General features: G+C 35.2%; 1 long non-coding RNA gene across 3 annotated transcripts in view; it reads right to left on the bottom strand.

Annotated features, from left to right (window-relative positions):
- Positions 1-8,886: 8,886 nt before the first annotated feature.
- LOC129404842 (uncharacterized) overlaps positions 8,887-26,347 on the bottom strand; it is a 198,985-nt gene continuing 181,524 nt past the window's right edge. The window contains exons 5-6 of one of the 3 annotated variants that reach the window (XR_008630183.1): positions 17,562-17,721; positions 8,926-8,979 (exon numbers count right to left, since the gene is read on the bottom strand). This is a non-coding gene — a long non-coding RNA (uncharacterized LOC129404842). Of the gene's footprint in view, positions 8,980-17,561; positions 17,889-26,347 lie in introns of all 3 variants that reach the window. The other 2 variants (XR_008630182.1, XR_008630184.1) reach the window with 2 other exon arrangements.

Here is a 26,347-nt window from a genome sequence, read left to right on the forward strand (position 1 = left end):
GCTTCCATGAAAATAAGGGGAAAAAACAGCGAATTCGTAAATGATTTGAGAACTCTACTTTCTGAAACTCTGAGCTCTGAATTCTAAACTTTTTTAAAAAAGGGAAATAATAAATTAGATGCTTGATTACCTCCTCCCTAACCCCAACACACACACACACACACACACACACACACACACACACACACACACCTCTCTTTGTTTCTGTCTCTATTCAGTCCCACATGTTCACCCCTTGTTTCTTCCTTTTGTCTCATGTTTATTTTCATTAGTATACAATGGTATGTCTTAAGAGGGCAGTATAAAAAAATAAGATAAAGTCCCATAAAAGGCCTCTCTTAAGTATATTCAAGTAGAGATTTCTTTTGCAAGATAACCTTTTCTTTTTATTTGTTGCATCTGGATTACCATTTCAACATCTTTTCTATTTTATTTTGATTTAGTTTAGTATCCTGGAGGTCTGTCTATTTTAATTTGTGAATGTACAAACATCCTCACGCTTTTTGGTTCTTCAATAACTGGTGCCAGTTTCAGATCTATAAAAGATGATGTAATTTTTATGTTTTGAATTATTTCTCACATTCCTCTTTTATTAAAAGTATAAAAAATTAGTTCTTTCAAATATTCCAATTCCAAAATCTTTCAACTATTCCAATTAGCTGTCATTTAGCTCTTTCTTTATGTATACAATCTTACTGAAAGGTATTTGAGAAGGAATGAGGGAGAAGAGAGATTGCTTTGCAATAATTTTTTCCTGGAGTGGGACAATCTAATTTTCTCTGTGAATCTGGGACAACACAAGAGGCAAGTTAGTACCACTGACACTTTTAAAATCTTTCAAAACACTTTAGCAAGCAAACAAAAAAAATCTCCTAACAATTGAATTACTTCTGCTACAAAATACTCCTGATACAACAACAATAATAGTGCAGTTTAAGGTAGGCATAAAAATTCTGCTGTTTGAAAAGGCAACTTAAACTTTTTTGGGAAAAAATCCATTTGCCACAAAGGACTTTTTCACATCAAGAAAAAATGTGTCAGTGCTGTTGAATTTCATCTGTTAGATCCAAGCATATCATTCTATACAAAGTAGGATTCTTTGACTGTCTGGGATCCTGAAAATTCTGTTTGTAAAGCAATGAACAGTGTCAATTTCTTTGTTCAACATTCTGAACACCAAGTTTCACATTGTGAATTCTGTTTTTCTGGTTTCTAAATCCTGAGTAGTTACATGCAATATACATGTGAGACTGAGATTAGAAGGATTCTGTCTGTATAAATTCTTATTCCTTCTAAAGCTTTGCTTTATTTGATGAGTGCAACCCAACTATATTCATCTTTATTTCTGATGAGTGAGTAAGGCTGTTTGATTTGCATTTTATCAAGTGTACTTCCAACATTATGCACTCTCTAAGGCTCTAACAATGAATCTCATTTCTGATTTAGATTAGGTGTCAACTAGATTATCATTTGGTCCTATGGGTTGTATATTCATGAGCAAAATAGTGCTAAAACTCAAGAAGAGATGACTAAAATACAATGAAGAGAAAACCAACAGTCTTCAATGTTGAGTTTGGCTTTCAACAAGATTTATTTTACTTATTCTAGTGTCCGTCTTCCTCTTAAACTTTTCCATTCATTTTCTTTCCATAGTGCATCTATATAAATACCAGCTGCAGGTATTCCATATATTGCATTGCCAAATTATCCTTCAAAATCTTACCAATTATAGTCATTAATTCAGCAACTTAGGGTATAAAATAATGTATAATATCCTTACAGTTCTCTGATTAGTCTCTAATAAAGTTGCATTCAGAGCACAACTGAGGGAGTTTGTTTAAGACTTTAAATTCACTAAGTGCACCTATAACAGTTACATGATGATAGATATGAAACCATCCTTAAGCCTGAAAACAATTGTCTTTAAAAATGTAGAAATGTAATTTACTAAGTGCACCTTTAATAGTTAAATGATGGCAAATACAAGACCGTCCTGAAGCATGTAATCAAGTCTCTTTTAAAATGTAGAAATGTCACCTCCATTTGTATAAATAAAGAATTTATATGCTCCTTTAAATCAACTTACCCTGAAGAAGGTTTAGGGTAACAGTAAAACTATGCAGAAAATACAGAGTTCCCACATACCCACTACCCATCAGCATCATATAGCAGAGTGGTACATTTCTTGTATTTTTTTTTTTAATAGCGGATGGTGACAACAGATGAGTGTTGAATCTGTTGACACCAGATAAAGGGAACTAAAAAAAAACATATTTACCTCAATCACAAGCCTTGCATCTATGCACTATTTTAAGAGCAAAAAGTATTTTGAGTGCAGCTAAATTTCTGATAGCAAGTGAGTTACTAAACATTTACTGGGTTTACTGTATTACACAAAGGAGATGACAAAAATAACAACTTGGAAAAGGTGTCAATAAAGTCACTGGTTGTTTTGTAGATATAAATTGACAAATACCTCACCAGAGATTAACACTAGGGATACAGTAAATCTATCATTGAGACTTCTTTTCATTTTTCAATTGGCAGTTGCTTCTACCTGTGGGTGGACAAAATTCCAGATGTAATCATCCTACACTCAAGCCCTGCTTTCTCAATCTGCTTCCTAGTGGGACTATTAAAATGGGAAATCTGCAGAGAAATTAAAACAGAACTTGTCATATCATCTTAGAAAGAAACACACGAATGTTTCAGTAAAACAAATCCCAATATAGAAGAGCAACAAAATTAAGAACAGACTTGAAACTGGACTAAGGAGCTGCTAACTGGATATAATACATTTTTTCAGGCTACTTTAGATTAGAAGCATGCTTACTCTGTAAAGTCAAATGGATCTTTATAATAACAATTCCAGTATGAATACCAATTCTCAACATTAAATACAGTGTGCTTTAGGCACTTGCTAAACTCATGAATGAGTAAGATCTATCCTCTTTGGCCATCCAGGTCTTGAATATTAAATAGTAAAACGCTAAAAACCTGGGTTCCATAATCTTTCATTATATTAGAGACAGATGTATTTTTTAATGAATCAGGACTATGTGTATTGATTCTATCAAGGAGTTCTGGGAACATTAAGAGAAAAGAGATTCTTATGACATCATGTCCTTCAAGATAATGCGTGCATATAAGCCATGTATATTTTATAAAATTATTGATGAGAAAAGGGATCCCTTTAAACCTTCACTCTTTATATGATGTTTCTCCACCATTCTCTTGTTGCTTGAGGCTTTTCTAAGTAGTGGCTGGTTTATGTATTCAACTTTTCTACCAGCATCCACTCTGTTTCAAAAAGTAACTTAAAGCTCGCCATCAGTCCTTAAAGTCTTTATCCCCATGCTTTTGCTATCATATTCCTTCCCATTCTAAATCCACAAACCTTTAATAAATAATTATTATTTAATTCACTTAAGCCTTTAATAGTGTTCTGTTTCATAGGAAAATTGGCAGTTAAATAGAAAAGTTGCTTCCATCATCAAATTACTACAACACTTCTGAACAGATCTTTTCATTTCAAAATCAACAATATATAGCCAAAAATAAATATCCTTTTCTATCTCTTAAAAGTATTTCATCAGTATCCAATATTTGAACACCAAATAGTATTTAAGTATTGTATATTTATAACCTACATTTATCCATATTTATCTTAATTATTTTTTAATTTTTTAAGTTAAAAAGTCATTTACTAGACTTGACACACGCAAAATGCTCCCTAAGTATTTATTGTATGAATGAATGAGGAAAAATGTTTTCATTTGAAACTTAAGAGTTTTTCTTTCCTCGGGGCCGGAGCGATAGCACAATGGGTAGGGCGTTTGCCTTGCATGCGGCCGACCCGGGTTCGATCCCCGGCATCCCATATGGTCCCCCAAGCACTGCCAGGAGCAATTCCTGAGTGCAAATCCAGGAGTAACCCCTGAGCATTGCTGGGTGTGACCCAAAAAGCAAAAAAAAAAAAAAGAGAGATGCCTGTCTTTGACATGCATGTCAGTAATGAACGTTGATTCATGGGATGTAGCACCATAATGTTCAATAAAAATATTAAAAAAAAAGAGTTTTTCTTTCCTCAAATAATGAAATAAGCATGGAAAAGCACTATCAAATCAATAAGCATGCAAACAACAAAATACTTGGGTGCTAATATTTGTTCAAGAGCAGATTTTTTTATTATTATTCCAGTGCTTACAAGACAGTAACAGGTCTCCTACTTTGGAATAATGTTTTCAAAAATAAAAGACTATAGAAAAGAAAAGGAGACCTATTTTTATAGCAATTCTCTGAACAGAAAAAAAAAAACCTGAAAAACGTATTAGTGGGTTTCAATCTATGTGCTGCACGTTTGAAGGCAGACAGTTACTTAGAGATCATTACATGTGGTTGGAATAGCTAATAGATATGTTCAAAGCACAGATATCAATGTCTTAATAGCCACTCCTGGAATAGACAACAGCTTCTTCTTTAAGCCACTTAATTTTTGTCTCAAAAATTAATATTTCATTATCCCTTGAAGCACTTGACATTGTCTTTATGGTTTGCAAATGTACAGCAAAAACCATACAAACTAATATTAAACTGAGTCTTCCAAACCCAGAGAGAAAAGGTGCTGTAACTAAATGCTTTAGCACATAACTGAAGTAATTAACTCTAGCAGATAGATTTTATGCTATGATGGTTTATTTTAGCCAAGGACAAAGGTAGACAGGAGAAGAGCCAGAGAAAAAAATGAATACAGTGGGAAAATAAAAAAATTAAATAAATGTCAGTGTTGCTCTCATCAGGAATAGCGGCTCCCTGCTACTTTCTGAACTATCATGTTCAAAGCTGTTGATTTAGGCTCCTGCTGGTAAACATGCTTTTTTATAACCTCAACTCATCCATATTTCACACAAGAGACTTCATAAAAGAAACAGATTTATAATTTTCTGTCACTGAATTCAAGATTACCAATTATTTCTTTATTGAAGTTTCTGCATCCGTTAGTAGAAAAGGTATTCATAGCTTTATAGACCTTTTCTTTTTCTCTATTTAGATTTATGAAGTCTAAGAATTTTCTCCTACATCAACTCATAAAAACATTCTACTTCAAATTCACAGTACTCTAATCAATGTAATTATTTCCAGGAGCAAGCCACAAGTTTTAGAATTTACGTGGATTCTGTATTTTCGATTATGTAATGCTTGTGCATGAATGGGAGATAAGGACTTTTTAGCAAAAAATATATGAAAATGTTTAAAGATCTTTTATAATAAATTAACCATTCATATTAAACATTTTAGGGTCTTAAGAGGTGGTACAGCAGGTAGAGCATTTGCCTTGTATAAGGTCGACCAGGGATTGATGCCCAACATCACATATGGTCCCTTGAACAACTGCCTGTCATTTATGAGTAATTTTTGAGTTTAAACAAACAAACAAACAAAAACACTGTAACTTTTCTCTGTATATACATGAAGACTTAAAATTTATCAAGCCATAACAATAGCTACTTTCAGAAAGCTACTTGGGTTGAAATTTAGCTGAAATTAGGCTGAAAACTTTAGCTCAAATGTTTTGCTGTGAACTGAACAAATGATAGAAAAAATTATTAAATTATATGACCTTCCCACCCTGGGAGTTCAAAAATATTAATTATATCAAGAGGATGAACAGTGGCGTATTACCTATGAGCACTGTGCTCTCTCTTCTGGATAAAGTTTTGTCTCAGATGCAATTCTACTATGTGGTGAAATTTGTGGGAGAATTTAAAAAATATGACCTGTAGAAAAGGGAAAAACAACTTTGTGTCTGAGAAATGATGAGGACTTAGATATAAAGTACAAGAATTTGGAGTGCTGGAGAAGGCTACACCTAAAACTCTTGCAATGAAGATATCAGTGATGATCCCCAAAGAGGAATCACAGGTTTCTTTCATACTTTAGCTTTTGAAGACTAGAGAAAAGAGCACAGACATCAAGAAGACACATCTTTCCTATCAGAGGAAATGGCTAAAATACTAGAGGATCTATATTTCTTTGCTCCCACCACCCACACACCTAGTGTTGGCACAAGTTGCACAATCATTAATAGCTAAACTTCTTAATTTTTACCAGGTTAAGTTCTAGGTAGTTCTGCAAGAGCAAATACAGAAATTGAAATCCAGACATCATATCTGAGACATTTCCAATGAGCATTTGACCATATAATTCATCATTCTGGATCCAAATTTTTTGAATAAATGAAATACAAATTAGTGTCTATGAAAGCTGGAGCAGTCATGAATTATTAATAATGAAGGATTGATAGAGGTAATACGATGTATAAAATTATCTAAGGTAATACTATGTATAAAATTATCTAAGCAGTGCTTCCGTAAACTATATATGCATATTTATAACCTACATAATTTTGATATTGATCTTCATGATAATCCTGTGAAGCAGAATCTAACTTTTCAGCCAATTTTCACATTCCTTTCCTAAAGCTTTACAGTAAAAATGACTTAAAAAATGAGGGGTTTTAGTAACACCAGAAATGACACCCACCATCTGAGCACAAAAAGATGACTGGGGAGAGAGAAATAGACAAGGAAACAAAGATAGGATGAGAGTGATTACTACAGAGTTTTAGAGAGAGAGAGAATATTTTGTATTTTGGAGATTTTATGTAGTTATACTAATCTATTGCAGAATATTTTGGTTTTTTGTTTGTTTGTTTGTTTGTTTGTTTTTTGCTTTTTTGGGTCAAACCCAGCGATGCTCAGGGGTTACTCCTGGCTTTGCACTCAGGAATTACTCCCGGCGGTGCTTGGGGGACCATATGGGATGCCGGGGATCAAACCCGGGTTGGCCGCGTGCAAGGCAAACGCCCTACCCGCTGTGCTATCGCTCCGGCCCCTGCAGAATATTTTGAATAGAAGAGGGAATGGAAAACAGGAGGGGTCTTCCCCGTTTCTGTTAGTAATTAACGTTCTAATTTCCTCTACCTTTCAGACATTTTCAAAATTACAATAGTAGTTCATAATAATTTTATCACAAATCTAATTGTTGAGGGAGATCTGTGGATATTTTTATATGTTTGTATAAGGATGTGTGCATAATTTGACACTTGTGGCAAGAATAACTATAGCAAATTGAAGATTCAAAGTAGTATATAAAAATAAATATTTTCAAAAAGAATATAATTGGTTAAAATTGGAATGAAGTTCACAATAACAAAATCAAATTATTTTAAATTATTCTCAGGGGTTGGTAAGTATTCTTACGATAATTTTCAAAAAATGAATAAACAAGAAACTATAAGGGTCTATTATGTATACTATGTCTCAATAGGTCACCTTATCTTCTTGTCTTTGCTCAGAACTCAAAAATTACTTGAAAGTACCAGGTAAGGTTAGTGGCTATTAATGCTAGATCTTTTTCTAAAGACATTGTGAAATGCTAATTCAACATACTTTAAATTCTTCAAGCAGTAGTAAAATTATAAATATTCTGTTTTATGAACAAATATGGGATTTTTCGTACAATGTTTTACAAGTTACATTGCAAATGATTTGAAATTGTGCAGTTCTTCATTTTTGTTTATCCTCAAGGGAATATGCATTTTACCCTTTAAAAAGATAAATCTAACAAGTACAGTATCAGAGACCCTTTCTAGAGTCAAAGTTAGTGGTACAAATTCCAAGTCAAAAACAATATAATTTGAAGGTAACAGAACAGAAAAACGCGGTAAGGGAAAAAATAAAAATAATAGCATTTATTTTATGTAATATATTTTAACTTACTGTGTCATAAACAGGGAAAAATGTTTGGATTATAATATTCACATTTGTATATGAGCATGCTAGCAGCAAGATATGAGATTCACAAAACCTGTTTCAGCCCATTTACTTTATCATTACTTTTGTCCTTTATTCTAGCCTCTAAACACTATCTGGAAAAGAGGAGGCATATACTCAGAAAATTTTTCAAGATTCATTTTGAATGAAATAAAATCAAGATTTGCTTAGTTTTCTGATGGTAAGCTACGACTATTAGATTTTAGCTTCTTTTCCTGCATTGATTTTATCCTAGTTTGTATAGTTCTCTTTTTCAAAAACATATTTCCAAGTACTTTAAAGTTCAAAACTTCTATATCTATATTTTCATCTATTTTATTTATGGCACAAAGATATGTAGCAATTTTAAAATAATGTTGAAATAACACACATAGTAATGTAAAACAAAAAGAAATCTGGGTAGAAAGAATTTGAAATGTCAATAGATTTAAAAATCCTTGGTTTCTAATGATGCATTTTTACATTAATTCTTGACAAGAAATCTTTTACTTTCTGAATTTTTTTTTAAGATTTAAGAAATACTTCCAATATTTTACAAGCTCCTTCTGGGGCCTTTCCATAATGACAGCTGCAGGCTGTTAATTCAGGTGACTGAAATCTTCGTAGAAGTCAGTTGGAATTATGCTGGTAGTAATCATATGAAATATATTCTGAGAATAGAGAAAATAAATATGTAGATGATGAAATTTTACATTCAACTAAATTTTCACATGTTGTTCAAATAACTGACACGATAGTCAAAATGATAATGTGAAGCACACTTTACACACTTACATAGCATGCATTTCTTTACCAGGTTAAAATATTATCACTATTCCTGATATACACATGTGAAAGCAGATCATAGAAATTAAACATTTATAGTAAACATCCATATGTTTTAGTAAACTCAATTGCATACTTTCCAGAGTAAGCAAATGTGCAAATTTCCTAAATGGTGCTGAAGAATTAAAAGTCACTTTTTTCAACCTCCCTAATTATAAAAATATAAAACAAACTTAAGAAGCATAGTCTGGATTTGTAGAGATAGTATAACAGGGAGGGTACTTGCCTTATACACATGACTTTGGTTCAATCTGCAGCACTTCATATCACCCCCTGAGGCGTGATCCCTGAGCACAGAGCCAGGAGTAAGCCTTGAATACTGACAGATGTGACCAAAAAAATTAAAAAAACAAAATAGAAAAGAAACTTGGTTTGAGATGATCACAATATAATGTAATAATTTTGAAAACAATAACACAGAGCACCATCTAGACTTGTTCATATATTTTATATTGATTTTTGCATACTTTTGTGGTCTGTTTTTGGGTATACACTCAGAAATGCTCAGGGATTCCTCCTGGCAGTCACCAGGGGACCATATTGGATACTGGGGATCAAACCCAGGTCTGGCACTTGCAGGGTAAATGCTGTACCCACTGTACTATTATTGTTCTTGTCTGATTTTTGCATACATATTTCCATATAGTTATGAGTGTAATTAATGATAGCCTAAAATTTAGGTTTCATTATCTCCTCTTTTTAGTCAAACTAGTAATTTTCTTAGGACAATTAACCTTGTAGAAATTAAGATCTAGCCTTATTGAAGTAATCAATGATAACATACTGACATGTTACCTAGTGAGACCAATTTGTAGTTATTATTGTAGACTGTTTTCTGTGTGTTCCATATGTAAGTTATAAAACTGATCTTCTGCTACATTTAACTGATGAGGAAACGGAGACAGTAATTATATAACTTGAAAAACATCACACAGCTAGTATATAGTATCAGGAATTCAAATGCAGCCATTTTATCCATGCTCTAGGTTAGATGCAATCTCATTAGCTTAAATGGTTCAAAACTTATTTAATTCTGATATGCCTCAACTTTTTAACATAAATACTCAAAACAAGCATACTAGGAAGGGGTTATTTTTTGCTTTACAATTATTTTTTTTATAACAGTCTATTGGGATTTCCACTGGCATGGTGATATTCACTCTTGCATTTAGAAACTTCGGTGTTACAAGAGTCTTCACAGAGTTCCAGGAGTCTTCAGTACTTTGTGATCTTTTATGACTGAGAAAGAAATTCTGTCTGACATGAAATAGTCTACTTGGGGGGTAGCTGCCTCCAGGTGAGGAGATACTCTTTTATTTTTTTTAATGTATCACTGTGAGATAGACCATAGACCATTACAAAGATGTTTATGATGGGATTTCAGTCACACCCGTCATGTTTCGATTCAGTCATATTCCAACACCCATCCTTCTACCATGTACATTTCCCAGTACCAATTTCCCAGTTTCCCTCCCACCACTCCACTAGTCTGCACCTATTGCATCTATGGCAGTCACTTCTGCCCCCTGTCTCTGTGTGTCTGTCTGTCTGTCTGTCTTCTCTCTCTTTCTCGCCTCATATGTGTGTTTATCTCTTTGTCTCTCTCTGTCTCTGTCTCTCTCTCCTTTTCTCCATATGTCCACACAAGCAATGGTTATTCTTGTTCTTTTAGATGTGTGCCTGTCTCTTCAGTGTTTGATGATATCACATAGTTTTGACTCACATCACCCTGATGACTAACTAGTGATGAAGAGCATTTTTTCATGTGTCTTTTGGCCATTTCAATTTCTTTGAGGAAGTTTATATTCATTTCTTCTCTCCATTTTTTGATGAGATTGGATGCTTTTTCTTGTAAAATTTTATCAGTGCTTTGGAACTTTTGGATTGATAGATTGCCTCTTCGAGAGAGAAGCCATTTGTATGTGAAACAATGAAGAGTAATGGAAGTGTTTTATTGCATTCCTAGGTTAGGAGTCAGGGAGTTAGGACTCAGGCCAATGTTTAGAAATGTACTGTCGGTGCTTTCAGTACACACAGTACTTTCTGATGCACTATGACGAGCATCGTTCAGATGTAGACAACTCTGCAATCCTTTGCTGTGCAAGATAGGATGACGGAAAGTCATGCAGCATTTGGGTATTGTTGGATTCACCATACATGTGACTACATTTATCATATCTGTGGGAACAAAACCCTCTAAATCTTTCATATGTTTTCTAATAGAAAGTAAAAGTTTCAGAAGAAAGAAAACCACCATTAACACAGTAATGGCCGAGTATTTAAAAATTTACTCTAACAGCCTATCTTGGTCCATGGACTAGGTTTCATCAGGAACTTCCAACTTAAAATTTCTGAAATGTTCTATAGCTTCTTATGTTGTTTCCTAATATAATCACTTCTCAAAAGTCCTCATTTTTTTGGTCAACAAAATTCTATCACCTTTTTATTTGGGTTTTGAGCCACACCCAAGAGTACCTGGGCCTCCCCTGGCTCTGTGCTTAAGGATAGCTCCTAGAGGTGCTAAGAGGGCCATATTTGGTGCTAGGAATCAAATCCAGGTCTGTTATATAACTTAATCCCTGTATCTCTCTGGTCCTTATCCCTGAGCACTTTAAACTAATTAAAATATTTTACTGACTTTTTTAAATAGCTGCCCAATATTTAGTATCAAATAACACTTCACCAATAATACATGAGCCATCACATAAGAAAAATAAAATTGGCATCAGCAATGGAGAATGTGTGAAACTCTAACTCAATCCCCATAACTATATGGTTCTCTCATTTTCCCACCTAGCAACACTGCTCTGGTGTCCCCTTTAGCACATCCCCAGATGCATTGCTAAACTGAGAATCTCCAGAAGTAACCCATTCTCCTCCCCAATCGTCATGGAGAATGACCCCTATATAAAAAACAAAAATTAATTATAAAACACAACAAAACATTTCTTGTTGACAACTGTTGACACAGGTTCGTTAATTCTGGCACAAATTTGAACTAGCACTGTGTTTTAACATCTTGCTCACACTTTAAGACTATCTTATTTGTAATGTCATTGCTTCTTTGGAATACCCTACCTAGAATGTCCCATGCAGTGCATATACTGACCTTAGCATCTAAACTAAAGGGCACCTTTGAGGAAAGTAGAGGTGTTAAGACATGTTAGAGCATGCAATAAAATAAATTGATATTAGAAGAAAGTCAAGGTCTTATCTCCTTTCCAAGAGGATTTAGCCTAGCTATGGGATTCGGAGAAAAACTGGTCTTAAGGATGATAAGAGTTAATGCAGTGAAATAAATAATCAGAAAAAAATTTTAATGATGCTATCACATAAAAGACTTTAAGCATTTTATTTTTAACATAATCTTTCTGACTGAAAAGTCCTAATAAGTAAAAAAATAATTAAATAAACAAAAATAAATACAATGGGTACTTGAACCTCTTTCATCTTTTCCCCCCTTGCCTCCCTTTAAAAGTTATTGCTGCTTTCAGCCTCTGCTGCCGCTCAAGCAAGACCAAGGAGCCCAAATGAACGACTTTGGACACCAGCAGCCCACTGAAATACTTCCAGAATGTGAACTGAGAGTTTACGCCAGGCTGTGCCAGTGGGGAAGGGTATCTCTCTCTAGATTTTTCCATCTTATGAGCACCACAGAAGGGTAAAAGCTTGCAGTGATGTAATTTCTGGCAGAATTTTCCCTGGACTTTATACAGAAATCCAAAACTATGCGGCCGCGGACCTAATGTCATCTAACCATCAGCAATATGAAATGGTTCCTTTTTAGTGGGTTGGACTTTGGGGGGGAAATCCTAACAAGAATAGTAAGTCTTTTGTTGAAATATTGAAGGCAATCAAAGTAGCAGCCATCTCTCTAGACTGAACTAAGCTATAACCCCACGCCAGCTGAGGAAAAGAAATAGCCTTCTTTCCCAGGAAGAAATGCGGTGTGACGTCAGCCATATTATGATGTCCATTAAGCAGACATAAACTTGGTGTCTCGGGAATGGGATACAAGGGGGAAAAAAAATTATTATGTACTTGGAACAGCGGGATGCTGGTGGAGTCTTGAGCCGGGCCCAATACCAGCGCACTACTTTTGGTTCCAGAAACTGCTTGCAGACATGCTGCTAGACTATCAACTAAGCCATAGCCCCACGCCAGCTGACGACGGGAAATAACCCTCTTTCTCGATTTTTTTCCCTTTGTTGGGCAGCGTGGCGTCAGTCATATTATGAGGATTACTAAACAGGCATGAACTCGATGGCACGGGAAGAAAGGGGGAAAAAAAAAGAAAAGTTATGTACCTGGAGCAACGGGACTTAATATCTCTACATTCTCAGCAATGGAAAACTAATTATCAAATGCTTCCTTGGCAGTAGGACTGTCTTTTTTTTGGGAGGAAACTCCAACAACAATAGCAAGTTATGTGTTGAAACATGTAATGTAACCAAGGTAAAGAGAAAATGAAGTGAAATTTATCACTTATGTGGGCAGGGGTTGGGGGGCGAGAGGGGGCGGGAGGTATACTGGGGTTGGTGATGGAATATGGGCACTGGTGAAGGGAAGGCTGTTTGAGTATTGTATAACTGACATAACCCTGAGACCTATGTAACCTTCCACATGGTGATTCAATAAAATAAAATTTAAAAAAAAAGTTATTGCTATGTTGTAAGTACCTAATAAAAATGCAAGCCAAGTGTACATGTTAATAATACTGTTTTATACACTAGGACACAGAGAAAAACAATCTCTATTTCCTTATTCTATGTAGTTTCCCAGACCACACCCTTTCTTGGGAGTCTTTATTACATTAGTCCTGTATTTCTTCACTGACAGTTTTTCATAGTCTTATTATTAATGGAAACTTTAGTTTCTAGACTACCATTATGTTGCTGTATCATTGGTGTATGACTTTTACAGACAACATTTTTGATAATCAAAATGTTTTGCCCTTGCAATTTTTTAAAAGAATATTACTTTGCAGTTATACATAATTACCAAATCTGTCCCAATCAATTTCCTTCTCTTTCACTTAAATGAGAATAAAATTTTTAAATCATTCAATATCTAAAGCTTAATTTACAGATTTATTTAATCTTAGCAGTTTATATTTCTAGAAGTGAATGGATCTTACCTCAATTAAATAATTATTCCCTATGAAAATTTTTTTATTTTTAGCCACAAATGTATTGACTCATATGAAAGGAGTCTCTTTAATTTGCTTTATACTTTATAATGGAAAATATTCTACAATATTTTTTTCTTTTTGGTTTTGGTCCATTGTCATCCCACAGAACCCTCACGATACAGCCTGAAAACAAAATGCCATGATACAAATTTACAGATAAAAACCTGGCAGTATGAAGTTAGGTAACTTTTCATGATGAAACAAAGAAATTAATGCAACCAGAACTCAGTTGCAAAGGTATTTGTCACTAAATCAAGCATATAAAGAGAAGAGCCCCCAAATGGTGGATGTCATATCTATTTATTTATTTTTGTATACATTCTGAAAAATTGCAGAAAAAATTTAAAACTCATTACTAATGTGGCTCAATATAAAAATAAATGAAAAATGAGAAGAAACATCTATGTGTATACTAATAACTACCACAATTTTAACTGAACTTTCGGCTATACGTTTTTGTCACAACAGACTTCATAATCCATATCCCTTACCTGATTGCTTCTTCCAGTGAAAAATGAATTCAGTTGTAACAACAAAGTATCATTGCCTAAGCAAGTTGAGAGATGAAGGAGGGAATTAGGTAGACATCTGTTTTAGCAATAGGGAGTATGGATGATTCATATTCAAATCACAGTACATTGGGATTCAATGCTTTAGGGATTTTACAATCCAAAAATACTATTGGATCAAATATACATGACTACATGCTGCAAGCTTAGTGAAACATCCCCTAAGAAACTAAAATGGGAATGATTAAATTAAGCTAAAAATTATTTATAATTAAAAATACAGAACAGCAATTAAAATTCTGACCAACTTTAGATATTTCTGGTTCATCCATAACAAACTGTCTTCCCAAAAAACTGAGGGAATAGTGTCAAGATTTGTCAACACCTCTGCACATAAAGATGCAATGTTCTTTGCAAAACTGTGACAACTTGATATTTTCGGTATGTAAATACCAAATGTTAATACCAGAGGTTACAAGGAAAATAAAAGAAAACAAAACCATACAAATACAGATTACAAAGATCAATAGAATAAAACCTGATTTTTTTCTTAAGGATTAAAAGGGCCATACCACCAGGGGGATTGCTCCACAGCTAGAAGCCTGCTTCATGAGCAGAGGGGAGAAGGCAGATGGAATAGAGAAAGGATCACTAAGAAAATGATGCCTGGAGGAATCAGTCGGGATGGGAGATGCACGCCAAAAGAAGATAATGGACCAAACATGATGACCTCTCAGTGTCTGTGTTGCAAGCCATAATGCCTAATAGTAGAGAGAGAGTGTGGGGAATATTGTCTACCATAGAGGCAGGGGAAGGGCGGGAAAGGGAGGGTATACCCGGGATATTGGTGGTGGGGAATGTGCACTGGTGGAGGGATGAGTGTTTGATCATTGTGAGGTTGTAACCCAAACATGAAAGCTTGTAACTATTTCACGGTGATTCAATAAAATTTAAAAAAATAAATAGATGAAAAATAAAGGGGCCATACCATAACGGTAAGGTATGATCCATTTGAGAATTTTGGAGGTGGATGCTGTTTAAAGTCGGCTAAATATTCATACTATATTTGAGAATCACTGGTAGAGTTTATTTTTGTTTTTTTTTTTTTTTTGGAGGTCACACCCAGATTGTACTCCAGGCTAAGTCCTGTTCTGTGCTCAGAGACCACTCCTGTGAGTTCTGGGAAGAACTTCTGAAGTGCCGGGCTCTGGATTGAACTCTGCCTTACTGATAATATTTATTCTCTTTGTTTTAGCTTAACTCTACGACTTTTTAACAAGAGGATTTTTAAAATAAATATATTTATAATAAATGTATTAAAATATATTTATAGATGTCTTTTAGAAATCCTTTTGTTAAAAATATAGCAGAGTGGGGGCTGGAGCGATAGCACAGCGGGTAGGGCTTGCACTCGGCCGACCCGGGTTCTAATCCCAGCATCCCATATGGTCCCCTAAGCACCGCCAGGGGTAATTCCTGAGTGAAGATCCAGGAGTAACCCCTGTGCATCGCCGGGTGTGACCCAAAAACCAAAAAAATATATATATATAGCAGAGTAAATATGAATATATAGCAAATATATATTGCAAATATATATTTAGTAAATATAAAAATCATAAATATATACATATTTATATTTACTAAATATATTTTATATTTACTAAATATGTATATTTCAGAAAGACAGAGAGATTGCACTGGGGTTAAGTCTTTTGCTTTGCATGTAGCTAACTCTGGTTTGATCTCAGGCAGCGATTATCTTTCCCCAAACTTTACAAAGAGTGATCATTGAGCATAGATCCAAAAATATCACCCTCCCCCAAAAAACTTTTTACTCAATTAGAAAATAAAAGTATATTGGGGCTGGGGCAATAGTACAGCGGTCTGGGTTCTTGCCTTGCACATGACTGACCTGGATTACCTCCCCAGCATCCATTTGCTTCCCGCTCCCATTTGGGAGTGATCCTTGTGTGTAGGAACAGGAATAAGCCCTGAAACCAGAACCCCCAAATATTTTGTACTTCAGAAATATTGTGGATTTCATGTCTATCTCCCAGACTTCGAAACTCCCAAATGTCCCTAGCACCTCAACTTCTCTAACATTGGTAGAGAAGCAACCACGTGATTAACGTGGCTAGTTATGTTAAAGCTGTCTTTCTCCTCCTCCCCCCCCCACCCCGCCATAAGAAACACTGTCATTTCTAGTCTAAAAGGATTTTCAGGTTTATTCAATACCTAGTTCAAGCCCTGGTCTCCCGTGAGAGTCTGTAGCACTGATTAGATCAACCCATACTCTGAATTTCTCTACTCTCCCTGCTTTAGTCTGATCTTTCCAAAATGAAAATCATGGTCTCAGCCAGCAGGGTTTCTCATGATATGAAACCCATTGTTCTTTCCAAGTAGCTTCATCTCATAGACTTCCCAAGTTTTAAGGATATGTAGACACAAATCTTGATATTCTAGAGTTAACCAGAAATGCTGTCACCTCTTAGTTTTTGTACTTGAAATATTTTCTACCAGAAAAATGTTACTTGTTCCATATGTGGCATTTATCTTTACTACTCTGCTGCATTCATTTCTCTCTTTCTTTCTTTCCTTCTTTCTTTCCTTCCTTCTTTCTTTCTTTCTTTCTTTCTTTCTTTCTTTCTTTCTTTCTTTCTTTCTTTCTTTCTTTCTTTCTTTCTTTCTTTCTCTTTTTTTCTTTCTTTCTCTTTTTTTCTTTCTTTCTCTTTCTTTTTTCTTTCTTTCCTTCTTTCTTTCTTTCTTCCTTCCTTTCTTTCTTTCTTTCTTTCTTTCTTTCTTTCTTTCTTTCTTTCTTTCTTTCTTTCTTTCTTTCTCTCTTTCTTTTGAGAAGCGGTGGCTCTAAACAGTGCTCATTAAGTCCTGGTGATATTCAAACAAGTGTTGGGTAGGTTCAATGATAGGGTGCTACAATACTGTGTTGTTCTGTCTGATGACATTGAGGTCTACTAGGCACTAGAATCATATCTAGAAAACCTTCAATACTACATCTGCTAATAACTGGGTGGAGGGGGAGCATAAGGTAACTGAGAGTGAACTTCGGTTCTTATGTGTACATGTGCTCAGCTCCTGAGCCAAGTTCCCAATCCCTGTGTCTTTTTCTTATATCAGTTCCTCAGAAATCTCTTCACTTAGCAGCATCTCCAAAAGCACACATTTTTATCACTACTGTGTCTGTACCTAGAACTGGAGGTTCTTCATCCTCTTAGTTATTTCTTCAATGCTCTTGAAGGTGTTCCACACCACTTTCTTCTGCCTGCATAGCTCAGGTGCCAGGTCATTCGTCATGTTGAGTTCTTGATGTAGGTACACATAACTGCTGCATTCGGAGATGTTCGTTCTGTTGAGAGCAAATGGAACATCAGGAACTAGTCCATTTCTCATGAACACTGTCTTCGTGAACATTGTTTTCATGAACATTATCATGAACATTGTCTTCATTGTCTCTGGGCATCTCTTCGACTCCACCATTGGACTGCACTAACATACACCTCAGAGACCTGGGCCCTACAAACACAGAATGAGAAAGCTATTCAGTATCCCAAAGAGGAATCAAAAGAGCTATGCTTGGAGTATCATATTTCACTCAAGTGAGAGAATGAATCTGGAGTTCTGACCTCCATCAACAATTGAGAATCAGGGATGCTGTCTCGTTTGCCAAGGAGTCGAAAATCAGGTGGGCCGGACACGTAATGCGATTTGAAGACGACTGCTGGACTAGATTCATTACCAACTGGATTCCATAAGCAGTCAGAAGAACACGTGGCCACCCACCTATGAGTTGGTGAGACTTCTACGTCAAGACCCTGAACAAATGGTTTGAGGTTCTTCATGTTCCTGGAGTGAACAGATGCCACACTAGCATGAAACAGGGACAAATGGAGACATTACTGGTACCTGCCAGAGCAAATCGATGAGTAACGGGATGTCAAGTGATCAAGTGATCAAGTGACTGTGTCCATAGTGACTAAGAGTGCTAGTCATACTGAGAGCACATTCCAAAACTACTTCTTATGGGGAAGTATATCTCTGTCTATGTACATCCATGTCTATGTACATCTACACTTATATCATTGGTGAGATAAATTTAGGTAACTAATAGTTACAGAATTTCTCTAGAATTTGTATTCACTTTTAATATTCAATCAGCTGCTGCATATGCTCTCTGAGATCCCAGACAGTGTGTTCCACTCTCAAGAGGAAAGCAGGATTGATCTTAATTTCATGCCCACATCATTAGATAGACATATAGCATCCAGATTTAATGGAAGAGCATGAAGAGTGTTAAGTAATAAGTTTTCTCTGAACATTTGGTAGCACTCAGTAGACGGCATATCTGGATAGGGCTAGGCCTTGTGTTCTAAAACTCAGATTATCAAATGGTGGGAGGAGATTTGGGGAGGAAGTGAAGAGGTAGACTAGAAGTTGCAGAGGGATATAGGAACTAACTGTCTTGGGCACTTTGATGAAGATGAAATACAGTAACAGTGTACATGAAAAACCATAAATGGCAGCAGTATACATAACTGTGTTAGCTAAACTATAATAGAAATAGCAATGTTTTTAGCAGCTCTCTTCCCAAAATTTCCCCTCCATATTCCCACTTTTAGAGAACAAAGCCTCCAAGCAAAATACCCCCATTCACCTATTCATTCATTCACCCTTATATTGCTACCCCTAGAAAGAAGAAATATATTTCAGAGCCCACAACTTTAAAAAGTCTATGCTTTCATTTTTATATGACACTTTGACTTGCTTGCTAGAAGATTGAAAATTGGCACTGAATTTTATTTTAAACAAGCTAAATATATTTCAGTGTAGGAAAATATTTAACAGACATGCCCTGGCAACATCATAAAAATCTAATACAATAGGAACATTTTCTATTTTTCAAAGTATAAGAAATTGGATTATGTGATTTCTAACTAGTTATAATAACTGTACTGAATACAATTGTATTTACATCATAGAATATGATGTCATAATTGAAAACATGATGTAGGAAATTGGGTGTTTATACTTCATATTAGTGATGAAAATGAGGAAAATAATAATAGTAATCATAATCCTATGTGACAGGCAACATTACAGGCGTTCTATACATAGTCATCACTCTGTCCTAATCTAATACAAGTAGTAGCATCTCTAGTATAATTGATTTCAATGATTTGTCACCTGGTCTATATGTCTTCAATAGAACCCCATGAGCTATTTTCAGTAAATTTCCACACTGAGGCTTTGAAGAACAGATCGTGCCTTCACCAAAGTCTCTCATGACTGTTCCCTCCTCCTATAGTGATATAGAAGTCCTGCTGATGACCTATTAGGTCTTCTATAATACAACCATTAGGACTTCCCAGTTCTCATCACCTCTTTGCCTCTTGACCAAGCCCACTCTGCTCTTAACACTGGGTATTTTGCTTCTTATTCCTACTGTTTGCAACATCACTCCCATGTGTTTGCTTGACTGCATTCTTTCTTTATTCAATCTTTGCTCAATGTCATCTTTCCAATAATGTCTTCTCTATGAGCACTGTCATAGCATTGTCGTCCCGTTGTTCATCGATTTTCTCGAGCAGACACCAGTAACATCTCCATTGTGAGACTTGTTGTTACTGTTTTTGGCATATCAAATACACCATGGGTAGCTTGCCAGGCTTTGCCATGCAGGAGGGATACTCTCCGTAGCTTGCCAAGCTCTCTGAGGGGCATGGAGGAATCGAACTCCGATTGGCCACGTGCAAGGCAAATGCCCTACCTGCTGTGCTATCGATCCAGTCCATCTTCTCTACTGAACTATTTCATTTTATTGGGGAGGGGTTGACCTCCCAATGGTGTGCTTGAGACTTGGAAGACCCTCCCAGCAATTATTCACATATTGGCCAATCCTAGTGGCATTAGGGGTACACATACAATGGTATGTGTACCAGTTTAAACAAGGATCAGATGCCTCTAAAGCATAAATCATAATTCCTGTACTTTCTCTGTGGCCTTCACCAGACAATTTTAATTTGTAGCCCCCATCCTAGAGATTATTCCTGGCTCTAGGAATGGAACAATAGCACAGCAGGTAGCGCATTTGCCTTGCATGCGGCCAACCCGGGTTTGATTCCTCTGCCCCTCCTGTAGAGCCTGGCAAGCTACCGAAAGTATCCTGCCCACATGGCAGAGCCTGGCAAGCTATCCGTGGTGTATTGGGTATGCAAAAAGCAGTTACATCAAGTCTCACAATGGATACAATACTGGTGCCTGCTCAAGCAAATCGATGAGCAACAGGATGACAGTGATACAGTGATACAGTGATCTTCAGAGATTACTTCTGGCGGTGCTTAGAAAAATATATGCACTGCCTGGAATCAAATGAAGTCAACTGTGAACAAGGCAAGCATCTTAACTTCTGTACTATTTTTCAATCTACAACACCCAAATGATAAATTTTTTACATGATTGTAATTTTATAATTTGGCATTTTTTATACACATACCCACTGCTTTCATTGATTCCAATCTCTACTCATGAGAATATACTACACAGAGAAGATTTTTTAAAATCTATTTTATTCACTTTCCATAATTCTAGTTCTTATTAGCATGATCTAGAAATGACATAAAAGCTTAGAAATATTTTTAACATGAACATTGTAAATAAATATGAAATACCATTACGTATCTATTAGAATAGATGAAATCCATATCATGACCAAATAACTGCTGGCAAAAATGTGAGGAAAGTGGGTTGGGAGATGTCTCAAAGGGCTGAAGCACAGGTTTTGCTAGTAGGAGGCATACACTTACTCTCTGGAACCCATGATCCCCTGAGCACTGCAAAGAGTGACCCTACCCTCAAGCACCAAGTTATAAGTTAGCACCTGAGCACCTCTGGCTATAACCAAAAGAAAAAATGTGAAAGAACATTTTGTTCTTGCTGTGGTCAATATAAAAATTGTCCTGTCACTTTGGAAAACAGCTTGACACTTTCATATTTGTATTTTGTGGGGCCAGACACAGTGATGTGAAATCTGTCCCCAACTCAGTGATCATAAGCTTTATCAGTGATATTCATGGGACCATGCAGTGCTAGGTATGGAATCTGAGGTAGTCCTTGCCTGGTGGTCAGCCAATGAAGACATCTGCTTGTAGTAACGGTACTGAAAATAAATTTGCCATTCAGGAGGTAAAGCTGATAATTGGAGGATTTTGTCTTTTGCCATTCTTAATTATTTTTGCTATTTTTTGCCTTCAAAAACTATTCAATAATTATCAATATGTATATAGCCTTTCAGTGGTAGTTTCTACACTTCCTACATTATTACAGAATTTCAATACACATAAATTCACAGACGCTTATTTTCCATTTCATGCCTGTGAAGCTAATTTGTGTGTGATATAGGGGGAAGAATGGAATGCCTAATTTTGATAAAGGATATTTTTATACATCTGAAGTAGCATTTAGGTAAAAGTAGAGATATGAAAAAGCAAGTTTTTATTGAGTATAAAATAGAATTCCAGCCTACTGGTGAGGCTCCTATGCATGTCGTTCAATCTTTATGGTTATTTTAAAGAAGTTTCTAGCTATTCTTTTATCATGACAATATTTCTCAAAATCTGGATCTTCAAAGTGACCTGTTTCCTGCACTGCCCAAAATAGAATCACTCTGCTTCTGACAATGGCAGAAATGAAACAGTCCTAATATTCAGCCTCTTTCCAAATTATACAGCCAATAATAGAATAGCATCACAACTCCTTTTTAAAGTATAATATTCAACTAATTAACCTTGATTTTTTAAAATTGAATCACCATGAAAAAAGTTACAAAGCTTTAAGGTTTAAGTCTCAGTCATGCAATGATCAAACACCCACCCCTTCACCAATGCACATGTTCCACCACCAAGAACCCCAGTATACCTCCCATCCCACCCCCATCTCCCACCTCCCCCCTGGCTGGCTTATGATTTTCACTTTACTCTCTCTTTACTTTGATTACATTCAATATTTCAACAGAAAACTTACTATTATTATTTGGGGTTTTCCCCCAACAATGAGACCTGCCAAAAAGTCATCATTTGATAAATTGTTTCCATTGCTGAGAATGAAGAGCAAATGAGGTCTTTGGATTTCTGATATTCTAGTAACTAAGTCCAGAGAAATTTCTGTCAGAAGTTGCATCATTGCAAGCTTGTACCTCTACTTAGTGGGTTCTAAAAGATGGTGGTCACCACGCCGCCACCACTGCCGCTGAAAGGAAAGGCTGAAAGAGAAAACCCTTTCCCCTCCTGGGGCGGCATGGGGCCGTAACTTAGTTCACAGTCTAGAGCCGTTTCTGCAAGAAATGGCCGCTGGGTTCCAAAAGTAGTTAGTGGGCCTCCGGGATCATGGTCAGGAACGGAGGAGCTGTTCGTGTGGGGCCACTTGGGGTCTTGTCTGGGTGGAAAGCAGCAAAACCTTGATTTTTTAAAGAAAGCTCACAAAGAAAATAAAATTGGATAAATGTCAAAAATCATGACTAACCAGCTATAATAGAGCTTCAGAAAATAAGTCCTATCAAAAGATTGCATTTTCTCATGTTGGCTAATTGTAAGAGATTTAAAAATAAATAATTGAAAAAGTAGTAATCATCTCATTCGAATAATACAAGAAAAATGAACAAGAAGGAAGAGAAAGGATAGTAAACATGATAAAGAAATATGTTTTCTATAACACAGGAATATATCCCAACATCACTGTGTCACTGTATGACTGTCATCCCACTGTTCATCCATTTGCTTGAGCAGGCACCAGTAACGTCTCCAATCATCCCGGCTCCGAGATTTTAGCAGCCTCTCCTTACTCATCTTTCCCACGATTGGAGGCTTTTTCAGGGTCAGGGGAATGAGACTTGTTATTGTTATTGTATTTGGCATATCAAATACGCCACATGGAGCTTGCCAAGCTCTTCCATAATATCCCACCATATAGAAATTTTTCACTCCAAATACTTGTTAAAGAAAGAGATGTGGTAAAATAAATGCCCTTTTTTCCTCTTTATGGAATCACAAGTTTATTTCATGAATAGTTTCTACTGTATCCCCTTACTAAAATTCAAAGCTGTTAAGGTACAAATACTTGGCAAGAAATAGCAGGGGAACCCTTTCATACACAAAGAAATGGAGAAAATTACTGAAGAAAGGGGGTAAAAGGCCCCTTGACAGATAAGCAATAGCTCTGCTTACACAGTCATTTACAGTAATAACAGGAAGTTTTTGATAAAGTTTCACACACATTGCATGGTAGGACACTGGAAAAGATAAAGGACTCAAAGAGATAGGAGGAAATTAAATCATTTATAAAAGGGAGAAGAGTCTTGTAAAAAGATATATTGGCAATATTTTTGATAGTCATACCTATTTATGCAATTTCTATATGTGTTAGGCAGGTGCTGATTGAAAAAGTTACAGTGTTATTTTTGATAACAGTAACTTTAAAAGGGTATATTTACAAATACATACACAGGATTACAACACATCCGGTAATGTTCCTGAGTTAAGTTTCTATCATTTGATTAGTTTAGACCCTCTATCTGAATTTTATTTGGTATAAAATCAATTTTACAATATAATAATTTCGCCTTTTGGAATTTATAATAAAAAAGCAGTTTAAAATGTATTTCAAAGAATTAGGAAAAATATGCACTTCCAGTAAATAAATGAAAAAATGTTCACACAAATTGTTACATCCTTTTATACTATCTTAAAAATAATGTCTTAATTTACATATTTCTCCATCAATTTCTCAGACTTTTTATTAAGGACAGAACTCGACTATAATGTATTTGTTATCTTATATAATTTCATAATTTTATTTTAAAATACTAATATTTAATGATATGATTTCCCTGTCTATCTTAGAAAATATAAATGACAGCAATGAAGAATTTTAAATGTTTTGCTTATATTTTTCTAAGACTATTTTTAATAAAGAGACTCTGCATTTCTGTGAATTGCATTATGCATTCAGTTTGTCATTGCCTTTCTTACTCATTGATTTCTTATATTTCTCTGTTATCCACTATGGAGTTCTTCACTTTAGAAGAACTAAACCAAAGAAAATATTCTGTCATTTATAAAAAGCATATTATAAGGACAATATTACTCATTTGTAAAGAACACTGGCAAGAAACTTTAGGGAAAACAAATGCCAGTTTGTTTCTATGCTCCCTAACAAGATACTCCTGAGGCAGAGTGCTTCCAAGAAGTTCTATAGTTCTGGAAACTTCTTAAAAAATATGTGTCACTGACCAGGATGGCTGACCCTTTCAAGCTGGTTGATGCTATTCAATAAAGATACTATCAGAATCTGAAGTAACTGGTTCAAATTTCTTAAGAATTTTGAGCAAATATTTTGTGAGAATGGGAAGCGGATTTTAATGCCATTCACATGTTTCCCGGAGAATGAAAGCTGATCTCCAAGGGCGTTGAAAGCATTACAGGCTAATTTCATCGCAATTTCGGGTGCTGGTAGAAAGGCTGGGAAAACCAGGAGTTGGGTGGGGGGTTCAAGAACATTGAGGTGAGCATTGTTGACCCACTGGAAAATCTCTAAGTGTTGGAACCTGCTCTAGAAGGTTCCTGCTTTGAGCCTTTACAGCAATTGTGCAGCTTTCTTGAAAATTTACACTGTCGTTTTATTTATAGCAGATGTCTCCTAAAGCAAACATTTTTACTTTATGCTATACAAATCTTACGGAAAATTGCAAACATAAAGTGGAGTTTTGGTCATGCTGTAGAAATCTGCAGTATTTTCTATAATGGATTATGAGCTAGGGGGAAAAAACTGATACTGATCTAAGGCTGAAGGATAAAGGGTAATCAAAACAAGGCTTCTGCAGATGCTTTTAAGAAACTTGTTTTAAAAGAAAAGGCAAAAGTTGAAACTGTGGATTAAACCAACTAAATTAAATCATCTTGCATTTAAAATACACTCTGTATTCCAAAAATGACCAGAAGTCAGTGTGAGTGTTAAGAAAGGCAATTAGAAAGAAAATCCCTTTATTTGGTCTATAAAAAAGTTTAAAAATTAAAATAAAAAAGTAAACTTTTACTTGAATTATTATAAGCAAACTTGTAATAATTTCTTGGGTACACCTAATGAAGGAGAAAAATCTACATTTTGGGGTTTTTAATTTAATTTATGTACACTTTCCTAAATGTAAGTTTTGCAATGCTCAAAAATTGCTCGACTATCTAATATGAGATGTTGCAGCATTTGAAATTCAGCTCTCTGTGGAAAACAAAAAAAGTAAATTCTGTCTGAAAAGGCATATCAAGGAATGCAAATAGGAAGAAAACAAAAGACACTATAATTTTACAAGTTGGGGTGTTAACAATTTTAATTTTCTAAGGAATAGACTAGCTATAATTATTAGCTCCTATATTTGTTTTCCTAATTAGCAGAATTTAAAAATAAAGAATAATACAAATGTTCAAAATTGAAATTAGATAAACATAGCCTATATTTCTAAGAATTGCTGTTCATTATGCAGTGTTTGTAGTACACACATTTCAAAAAGGAAGTCATTAAAATAATGCGGCAGCAATGTTTTCACATGCTTTTCTGAGAGTTTAACCATACAGCAGTATAATCTCTCTGGACTTTAAAAACACAAATCCATGACATGGACATGAGATTGATGGAATCTGAAACAATATTTTTTATTTATGCAATAAACTTCTCATCTTAAAGACAATAATCAAAATTATCCTACTGTGTTATAATGTATGGGTTTCAGTACTATTTTGAATTAATGCCTACAAAGAATTTATGCTTAAAAATCTGCTGTTGATGTTCCAGTGGAATATTTACTATTATAATCCTAGTTACTGATGAGGGCTAAAGTATCTGTAACCTTTAAAAATGTATTATGTAGCAACACTGACATAGCTTTAATTGCAGACAAAATCTATAACAAGTTATTAAATGACAGAGATCAT

This window comes from Sorex araneus, chromosome 5, assembly GCF_027595985.1.
Source record: "Sorex araneus isolate mSorAra2 chromosome 5, mSorAra2.pri, whole genome shotgun sequence".
Lineage (NCBI taxonomy): Eukaryota > Metazoa > Chordata > Mammalia > Eulipotyphla > Soricidae > Sorex > Sorex araneus.